Source organism: Moschus berezovskii, chromosome 18, assembly GCF_049115385.1.
Source record: "Moschus berezovskii isolate FMDL1 chromosome 18, NW_MosBer_1.0, whole genome shotgun sequence".
NCBI classification, from domain to species: Eukaryota; Metazoa; Chordata; class Mammalia; order Artiodactyla; family Moschidae; genus Moschus; species Moschus berezovskii.
Window position 1 is genome coordinate 36,629,278 of NC_142477.1, and position 8,495 is coordinate 36,637,772.

Sequence of the window (8,495 nt, forward strand, 5' to 3'; positions counted from 1 at the left end):
ACATAGGTCATCGTCTCTAAATTCTGTCTCTGTGTCCAGGACCTTTTTTTTAAAACCACTACCCCATTTCTTTGTGGCCCCTTTTAGATACATAATTTTAAACATCCTTTGGTTTGGTTTTGTTGTCTGTCACGTGCTGAGATCACTCTTCACTTGGAAAATTGTCATTTCAAGAAGAAAGATTAGAATTATGATCCCAGTTACACTGCACATAAAAAAGAAAACAGGTAAAAGACACTATTCATTCTTGAAACCTTTCTGGAACAATTAAGCAATAAATATACAGTGGACATGAGTCTGAGCAAACTCTGGGAGATGGTGAAGGACAGCGAAGCCTGGTGTGCTGTAGCCCATGGGGTCGCAAAGAGTTGAACACAACTTACAGTAACTGAAGAACAGCAACAGCAAAACACAAGCTATGCATTAAGGCCTTAGCAAAGGTGAACTGGCTAGTGCAGTGACATATAAAACAATGTCTCTGATTTCAGTTAGCTTTATAAAGAACATAATAACAGTTAAAAATGATAAAAGATACAAACATGAAGATCAACATAACAACAGAAGTGCCTTCACATGCTTTTCTGTGAGAGTCTGTGACTGCCAGGAAATACCCTGTGTTACAGTAATGCAGTTTGGAATAGTGGAAAAAAGACAAATTTCGGAGACAAGTGGACCTGTGGTCCACACTTAGTCCTGCTTCTACTAACTCTGTAAGAGTGACCAAACCACTGAACCTCCCTAAATCTGTTTCCTCAAGGATGAGGTACCATGCAGGGTAATTATGGGGATTAAGTAAATTGTAGGAGCTGTTATTAGGTGAGATTTCTACTTGGAACACAGATGTTTAAACGCAAAGCACCTAGGCTGGAGCCCCCTGAGATGTAAATGGTCATCCTACAGCCAGGCGGCTGCTGCATGGTGAGGAACTGGGGAAGTGCGAGGGCCATGCTCCGATAAAAGCAGCAGATCACAGAGGATCCAGAGAAGGAAAGGATCCACACAGGCGAGGGAAGGAGAATATTAGAACACTGCCAAATTGATCAAGTGTCTCTATTCACCATCTCTGTCATTCCCCCATCCACTTTCTACAAAGGCAACTGCGAATACTTAAAATGAGGAACATTCTGGAATTCATCTCAGGAACATACTAGAAGATAGCAGCTGAGAAGAATCACACCTCACACTCCATCTTGGAGGAAGAAAGTTCTCTGGGAAGCAAGTAGCTTTTGGCATCGTAAGAGAAAAGGGAACTAAGCTGAGTACTGTGGGCCTGTACAGAAAAAGGGAGAGGCAAGAAACACTGAAAATATGACCCTTCATTGCCACGAGGCATATTAAGGGCCCCAATATTTGATTAACTTCCAAGAAAAATATATACCCTACAAATGCTCTAGATACAAATGTTAGTTATGAGTTTGCTAAGGCCTTATGCTGGGTATTGAGAAACCGCAAGATCTAGATGGATCTGAAGGAATAAGTTCATGAGTAAGTAAGCAAGGCCAACATACAGAAAAACACTCTGTCGCCTCTCCTGGGGTTCATCCATTTCACTGGAATTTACGAGGACAGAGAAGACACAAACTGTAAAGTTACTAGGGTCTAAGTGGTGAAAGTCCTTTAATGCTAGGATAAGGACAACCTTTGCTCTAGGCAATGAAAAGTCATCGTAAGGTTCTCAACAAAGAAGACAGATGACAAAACTGAAGATTAATTTGGGGGATTTTTTAGGATAGTCCCTAATGAATCTAGATGAAACCTGAGAGGGTAATTAGCCAGAACATTCATTTCCCAAACATGACCAACTATTAAAGCCCTTCAGAGTTTGCAAAGTACATCTAGTTTCATTGTATTCTCCCAACATGTTCCAGAATCATGTGTTATTCTTATCCTCATTTTATAGCCGAGGAACACGAAGACATCAGACAGGCTCTGGAAGGATCTTCCTGAGAGAGTCGCTGCTTCAGTTTTTCCGAACTGAACTGAACTGAAACATCAGGCCAGGGCATTCTGTCAAGTGTTGTCAAACGGAATAATATTTGCATTCTACAGTCTTTTTCAGCCAATGTTCCAGATAGCAGACAGACAGCAAAGGTACACACGGACTATAGAGCACTGCTGTATGGTAGGCCTGGGACTGGTTAGTCTGAGAACTAGGTCTAGGGATCCAGAGCTTCATCACTTGTCCCAAATTCCACTCCTCTCTGCATAGTTTTGGAATTGTATTTAAAAGTGCGGAGGGAGTAACTTTTTGACTTTTGTGGTTTATCCAGAGATTTCACCAGCTATGTGATCTTAAGTAGAATTTTGACCGTTAAAAACATTTTTTAAAATTAGTACATGTTATTGACCAGCAGGTCAAGGATATAAGTCTTTATTACAAAGAGACTATGTTCTTTCATAAAACTGCAGTAGAGAAACAATTCAATTAAATTATTGCAAACCCAAAGGTGAAGAAAGTGATTACATTTTAAAAACCCCTCTGTCTGAACTCCCAGTCTCTGGGAAGTAGGTATTCTCAGGAGATCCAAGTAGAAGGAGAGGAGCTTGAAAAATACACTTCAAGTCTTAGTGTTAGAAATCAGCAGTTGTTACACTGAAAATAAAACAAGACAAGCTGATGAAGCTGCAGAAAGAGAGAAGTTTTCTTAAGAAAAAATAATTAGGGTGGAGGCAAGAAAGCAAAAAGTATATCTTTAAGAAAAGGACAGATAGATAGTAAAGGGACTAACCTCAAAAGGTAGAAGAGAACTAAGGTGTTCTTCAAAAAAGCAGCAGAAAATTAGGAAGTGTGTTAGATGTTATTTGTCAAAATAATTAGCTGCACAGAAATAAAACATAATAGGATGGGAAGCAAAGCGACTAAACAAACTGAAATAACTTATAAGAAACTAGGATTTAAACACCACAGAGTGCCTTCTGCAAGGTGTAGACAGACTTTCTATTTTGAAGACACCCACTAAAGACTTGACACTGTCAAATCAAAACACTCATAGAACATTTAGACAGTTTTGAAAAGTAAACTAGAAATACTGGTGTAAAATACTCAGAGTTAGTTTTGAGCTTCAACTTGACAAAGTTATTGTGCTTGTGCCTGAGTAAACATATGGTTGTATGTGTGTGTATATACATATATATATATTCACAACACATACGTACATGTATATTATATATAAAATAAATCTGCATCAGCATTATCTTCTGTACTGTGGTCTCAGTTCAGTTGAGTTCAGTCACTCAGTCATGTCCGACTCTTTGCGATCTCATGGGCTGCAGCATGCCAGGCTTCCCTATCCATCACCAACTCCCAGAGCTTACTCAAACTCACGTTCATCAAGTTGGTGATGCCATTCATCCATCTCACCCTCTGGCATCCCCTTCTCCTCACACTTTCAATCTTTCCCAGCATCAGCGTCTTTTCAAATGAGCCAGTTCTTCACATCAGGTGGCCAAAGTATTGGAGTTTCAGCTTCAACATCAGTCCTTCTAATATTCAGGATTGATTTCCTTTAGGATGGAACGGTTAGATCTCCTTGTGGTCCAAGGGACTCTCAAGAGTCTTCTCCAATACCACAGTTCAAAAGCATCAATTCTTTGGTGCTCAGCTTCTTTATAGTCCAACTCTCACATCCATACGTGACTACTGGAAAAACCATAGCTTTGACTAGACAGACTTCTGTTGTCAAAGTAATGTCTCTGCTTCTTAATATGATGCCTAGGTTGGTCATAGTTTTTCTTCCAAGGAGCTTGCATCTTTTAATTTCATGGATGCAGTCACCATCTGCAGTGATTTTGGAGCCCCTCCCCACCCAAAAAAACACAAAGTCTGTCACTGTTTCCATTATTTCCCCATCTATTTGCCATGGAGTGATGGGACCAGATGCCATCTTAGTTTTCTGCATGTTGAGTTTTAAGCCAACTTTTTCACTATATTCTTTCACTTTCATCAAGAGGCTTTTTAGCTTTTGTTCACTTTCTGCCACCCGGGTGGTGTCATTTGCATATCTGAGGTTATTGATATTTATCCCAGCAATCTCGATTCCAGCTTGTGCTTCATCCAGCCTGGTATTTAGCATGCTGTACTCTGCATATATTACTCCTTGGAAGGAAAGTTATGACCAACCTTGATAGTATATTAAAAAGCAGAGACATTACTTTGCCAACAAAGGTCCGTCTAGTCAAGGCTATGGTTTTTCCCGTGGTCATGTATGGATGTGAGAGTTGGAATGTGAAGAAAGCTGATCGCCGAAGAATTGATGCTTTTGAACTGTGGTGGTGGAGAAGACTCTTGAGAGTCCCTTGTACTGCAAGGAGATCCAACCAGTCCATTCTAAGGGAGATCGATCCTGGGTGTTCATTGGAGGGACTGATGCTGAAGCTGAAACTGCAGTACTTTGGCCACCTCATGCAACGAGTTGACTCACTGGAAAAGACTCTGATGCTGGGAAAGGTTGGGGGCGGGAGGAGAAGGGGACGACGGAGAATGAGATGGCTGGATGGCATCACCGACTCTGTGGACATGAGTTTGAGTGAGCTCCAGGAGTTGGTGATGGACAGGGAGGCCTGGCGTGCTGTGATTCATGGGGTCGCGGAGAGTCGGACACGACTGAGCGACTGAACTGAACTCTGCATATAAGTTAAATAAGCAAGGTGACTATATACAGCCTTGCGTACTCCTTTCTGATTTGGAACCAGTCTGTTGTTCCATGTCTAGTTCTAACTGTTGCTTCTTGACCTGCATATAGATTTCTCAGGAGGCAGGTCAGGTGGTCTGGTATTCTCATTTTTCTAAGGATTTTCCACAGTTTGTGGTGATCCACAGTCAAAGGCTTTGGTGTAGTCAATAAAACAGAAATAGATGTTTTTCTGGAACTCTCATGCTTTTTCAATGATCCAACGGATGTTGGCAATTTGATCTCTGGTTCCTCTGCCTTTTCTAAATTCAGCTTGAACATCTGGAAGTTTGCGGTTCATGTACTGTTGAAGCCTGGCTTGGAGAATTTTGAGCATTACTTCACTAGCATATGAGATGAGTGCAATCGTGCGGTAGTTTGAGCATTCTTTGGCATTGCCTTTCTTTGGGATTGGGATGAAAACTGACTTTTTCCAGTCCTGTGGCCACTGCTGAGTTTTCCAAATTTGCTGGCATATTGAGTGCAGCACTTTCACAGCATCATCTCTTAGGATCTGAAATAGCTCCACTGGGATTCCATCACCTCCACTAGCTTTGTTTGTAGTGATGCTTCCTAAGGCCCACTTGACTTCGCATTCCAGGATGTCTGGCTCTAGGTGAGTGATCACTCCATCGTGGTTATCTGGGTCATGGAGATCTTTTTTGTAGAGTTCTTCTGTGTATTCTTGCTACCTCTTCTTAATATCTTCTGCTTATGTTAGGTCCATACCATTTCTGTCCTGTATTGTGCCCATCTTTGCATGAAATGTTCCCTGGGTACCTCTGATTTTCTTGAAGAGATCTCTGTCTTTCCCATTCTATTGTTTTCCTCTATCTCTTTGCATTGATCACTGAGGAAGTCTTTCTTATCTCTCCTTGCTATTCTTTGGAACTCTGTTCAGATGAGCAGATGTTTCCCTTTCTCCTTTGCCTTCAGCTTCTCTTCTTTTGCAGTTATTTGTAAGGCCTCCTCAGACAACCGTTTTGCCTTTTTGCATTTCTTTCTCTCAAGATGGTCTTGATCACTATGTCCTGTACAATGTCACGAACCTCCATCCATAGTTCTTCAGCTACTCTATCAGATCTAATCCCTTGAATCTATTTGTCACTTCTACTGTATAATCATAAGGGATTTGATTTAGGTCATACCTGAATGGTCTAGTGGTTTTCCCTACTTTCTTCAATTTCAGTCTGAATTGGCAATAAGGAGTTCATGATCTGAGCCACATTTAGCTCATTTTTGTATCCATGATTCTTCATGATGATTGGTATCATTTTCAACAATATTCATAATTTTAACCATATTTTTCAGATATAAAATGATCTCTAGGATGAATTGCAAAGAAATCAGAATGAAAAAAATTCATATCAGTAGGGACCATTTATCTGATAGCTCTAAGTACTTCACACTAAAACATAAATCAAAATTTATTTGAAAAGCATTATGTCACTCCAAATGTGATTGGTAAGTAATCTTTTCACAGTAATAGACACCTTATAAATGGTGTCACATTTTCCAAAGTGCATTCCATGGAACAACTAGTTTTGTTAGATGTTGTTAGAAGTTAAGCACCCGTGCATCCCCTCCCTACCAAAAACCTCCACCCACACCCACACAAAATACCTCCACACACACACACACAAAAAAAAAAACACACCCAAAAACAAACAAACAAAAAAACCCTATTGGTCATTTTTAAGTGAAATAACATCCAAATTTCTATACAGTAACTGAAAATACTGTCGAATCACAAACAAGTTCTGCCTTAGAGATAATACTTGTTAGCACCTGTCATGCTCATCAGCTTCTTCTCAAGATGCCCACAGTCTATGGGGAAAGCAGTCTATCCCTGCAGCAGGATGGCTGTACCACATGACAGCCCCTCAGCTGTTACGGATCAGAGCAGGGGAGGCACCTGACCTGGTGCCAACCAAGGAACAACCAATCCATCCATAAGTTGGCCTGTGACTTACAATGATATGCCCAGCTCATTAGACAACTACTTTGATACTCCCTCATAATTTGAACCAAGACACATGGAATAAACTGGCCAGCTGGTACTAGGAGGAGCAAAAGACAAGACTAACAATCTTGTTACTAGCGGAGTGCTCATCTCAAGTTCCGTTGCTCAGTCATGTCCAACTCTTTGAGACCTTGTGGGTGCCAGCCTCTGTCCATGGGACTTCCCAGTAAGAATACTGGAGTGAGTAGCCATTTCCTCCTCCAGGGGATCTTCCAGACCCAGAGACTGAACCCATGTCTCCTGCACTGCAGGCAGATTCTTTATCAACTGAGCCACCAGTGAAGCCTCCTACTAGAGTTCAAAGACACAGCTTCCTGTTACAACAGAATACCTCAGATTCTGATTACTCATCAAGCTGCAGTCTTTGCAGCCTCCCATGAGGCCCAACTATCAATTTTCCTACAGTCCCTGTGGCCTGGCCTCACAGATGAGATTCCCATTTCCCTTTCTACTTCATGTAGCTTAGGGATAAATTCCCTATTAGTCAAAATCACCAAATGAGTCTCTTTGCAAGCAAAGACCACCCCTCCTCATTCTCACTGTAATCAGATTATTCTTAGCTGGTTATGTTCCAGCTGAATGTTTTTTCTAAGATGTACCAACACCAAACCAGAACTTTCTTCCATTGTTATACACCCTTTGTAGTTCCTTTTTTTCTAATGTTCTTACATGAGTGAATAAGAAATTATTATAGATCATCTTGAATCTTCTCTAATTCATATTTCTAAAAAGTTGATTATGTGCAATCTTCCATTATTTGTAACACTTTTTTTGTAGCGTAGCTCTTAAATAATTTTGTCCCACTTCTCAAAGCAGAGCTGTTGGAAATCACTGTCCTAGAAAGTATGTAGGGTACTAAGCATAATACTGGTTGTCAGTCAACATTTTTGTGTGGATGATAAACACAAAAAAGTTGCATAACAGCATGGACTGAGATCTGCTCGAAGCTCCTATCTTTGCTTAGTTCTCAACGTGCATGTGATGAAAGTACCCCTTTCCTAACACCAGAGGGCACTGTGCCATCAGGATACTGCCAGCAACTGATTGTTTTTTTTTTTTTTTTGCAGCTGCTGCTACATTTCCTGCACCACATTGAACCCTTCAGAAAAGCCTTCTACTTTTTCTTTTTACCATTCTTAGGCCAGGACTGGTTCTGAGGTTAAATGAGAACAAGTTTCACCACAGTAAGAACACTCTGTAATTTTTAGCCAATCTTACTCTGCCTCTGGGGCTTCCCTGCTGGCTCAGAGGGTAAAGAATCTGCCTGCAATGCAGGAGACCCAGGTTCCATCCCTGGGTCAGGAAGATTCCGTGGAGAAGGAAATGGCAACTCACTCCAGTATTTTTGCCTGGAAAATCCACTGGACAGAGGAGCCTGGCAGGTTACAGACCATGGGGTCACAAAGAGTCTCACATGACTGAGTGACTAACACTGTTCTGTCTCTAGCAAATTCAGTATCTTGATCTTTCTTGGTCTCATTATTCTCATTTAGGTATAATTCAGGAGAAGACTGCTAATGAGCACAGTTAGATTGTTTTGCATTAGAAGCAAAGACTAGATCTTGCTGATTCTCATTGTGATTTAAATACGGGAAGTCAGATTGATTTACTTAAGCCTATAAAATTGTGTCTAACTCCTGGAACTTCTTAGAGAGAACATCCACCAAGTACTACCAACAATCTACTCTAATTACAGACCTTCTCAATCTCATTAGTATAGAGGTTTGGGCTTCTTTCTTTCACAATCCAGATTAAGAGGTAGTTTTGCAAGCAAGGATTGTCTCAACACTCATTAATTCCCT